The following is a 2,428-nucleotide window of genomic DNA, read 5'->3' on the forward strand; positions in this document are numbered from 1 at the left end:
GTCCCAGGAGCCCCACCCCACCTACCGCCATCTCATCCTGAGTCTGAGAGCTGCAGCCGGCACAGACCAGGCGGTGAGTAATTGCAGGTTTGCTTCAAGCCTTCTGGGTCGTGAGAAACCAAACCAAGTTTCACTCCGGAAGGGTGCGCCTCCGCAGCAGGGGAGAGAAGGAAGGGGATTGGGGGTGGGGTGGTCTCAGGTGGAGGTTAGCAGCAAGCTGGCCTGGAGCCCAGGCTCCAGAGCTTACCAAGCCCCAGCTGCTGGGCCCCGGCCCCTCTGGCCTCTGACACACCCCTGACTAGGCGGCCGCCCGGCAGGCCCTCCCTGCCCTCGGGTCTAAAGGCTGAAGCAATGAGCCATTTCCTTTCCTGTGCCCTCTGCCAGGGCCCCGCTGATTCCAGACACCAGCTAGGACGGGTAGTGCGGAGTGGCTGGAGGCAGAGGGAGGAGACTTGCAGCAGCCTCTCCAGTCTAGCTGTTGGATCATGCTCAGTAAATAATGTTTACAAAATAAGTAAATAAACAAGTCAGGGTGGGGCACGGTGGCTCACGCCTGTAATCCCAGCATTTTGGGAGGCTGAGGCGGGTGGATCACGAGGTCAGAAGTTCAAGATCGGCCTGGCCAAGATGGTGAAACCCCATCTCTACTAAAAATACACAAATTAGCCGGGCATGGTGGTAGGCGCTTGTAATCCCACTCCTCAGGAGGCTGAGGCAGAGAATTGCTTGACCCCGGGAGGCGGAGGTTGCAGTGAGCCGAGATCGCGCCTAGTCTGGGTGACAGCGAGACTTCGTCTCTAAAAATAAATAAATAAATTTAAATAAACAAATGAACAACAACAAACAACTTTGTCTTTATCCAGCCCCTGGACTGAGGGTACACAGATTGACCTCTGGGGGTTTTCATCCTACAGAAAGGGGAGAAGAGATAACTTGGCAAATGATTCTAAGAGGGAACCTGGTGAGTGATCAACCCTGGATGTGAGGAAAGAGAAAACAGGTAGCCCAGGAGTGGCAAGGAGACCTGGGGTGCGGCTCTCAGCTCCCAGAAGAAGTTGGTTCCTTATCTGAGAACCTCAGCACTTTGGAAGGCCCAGGCGGGAGGATCACTTGAGCTCAGGAGTTAAAGACCATCCTGGGCAACATAGCAAGACCCCTAAAAAAACGAGTGAAGTGCCTACTTTGTATCCTGACCCAGGCTTATGGGGAGGGTTAAGTGAATGCATGGAAGTGACCAAGTACAGCATAGCTTCGGGGCCTGCAGCTGCCGTAAGCATCACTAAGTCTCATGACTAGGGGGGAGGTTATCTTAGCTGTAAAAAACCGGAAGCCTCCCGGGCAGAAGCAAAGTCTCTGGGGCCTTTGGAGGCTCTCGGAATCTTCTGAGGGCATTTCTCAGACTCTCTGTGTAAACAGAGGGGACTTGGCTTGAAGCCTCAATTAACACAGCAGCTAATTCCCCTAACATAACTTCCCAGGGCTCCCAGGAGGAAAAAACTGTTTCCAAGGCTCCTAGCTCACTCCTGCCCCTTAGGGAGCTCCTAGACTGCCTGTGTCCTCCTGGTAGGCCCCTGGGAGTAATTCTCAAGCCAAGGGAAACTGAGACCCAGGATGCCAAGGGAACTGGTTCAGGGATCGTGGCCCCTAAATAAGCCTAGCAAGGCAGCTAGAACAGTGATTTGCACACATGGCTGTTCCTTGGATTTACCTAGGATGCCTGGGTTCCCCGACCCCATCCCTGTCCATGCCCTGGAGATCCTGGTGTAACCTATCTGGGGAAAAGCCTGGAACATCTCAGAGCTCAGTGCACAGGCTTCTCCCAGGCTAGCCCTGCCCTGTCCCTGACTGCACAGCCCTCAGCAATAGAAGAGAAAGCCCTGTAACTCCATTAAGTGAGAAAAGGTGTGATTCACCTCACCCCTGCTAATCACACTCACAAAAGCTTCAATTAACACAACAGTTAATCCCTACAACAAGATTTCACCTCGGGCTACCTCTCCCCCTCCCCATAAGGCAGGACCTGGGAGGTGCTCCCTGCAGCTGCACCCCAGGAAAGGGTTAACAGGAAGTGCCTGGCGTCCTGCAGCCACAGAAGCCCCATTGTTTTCCAGCCCGTCCCCTCCCCCTCGTCCAGGAAGACCCTCCGGGGAGCCCCTTCCAAGTGCCCTGGAGTCTCTCTAGGCTGAAGGCCAGCCCATCGGGAGAGTGTGCACAGGAAAAGGAAACCGGCTGGGTGCGGGCTGGGGAGGCACAGCTGTCACTGACGCATCTCAGGCCGGGGGCAGTTTCCGAGGAGGGGCGCTCCACCTTGCCCGCCTGGTGTGTGTGGGAGGGGGTCAGCCCTCCCTACAGTCCCCATCTGGAAGCCAAAAGCCTTTTATTTGGGGTTCTTAGGTAAAACTGGATCCCCTGCCTCCCTCCAGCCATG

Source organism: Mandrillus leucophaeus, unplaced genomic scaffold (assembly GCF_000951045.1).
Source record: "Mandrillus leucophaeus isolate KB7577 unplaced genomic scaffold, Mleu.le_1.0 Scaffold463, whole genome shotgun sequence".
Classification (NCBI taxonomy): domain Eukaryota; kingdom Metazoa; phylum Chordata; class Mammalia; order Primates; family Cercopithecidae; genus Mandrillus; species Mandrillus leucophaeus.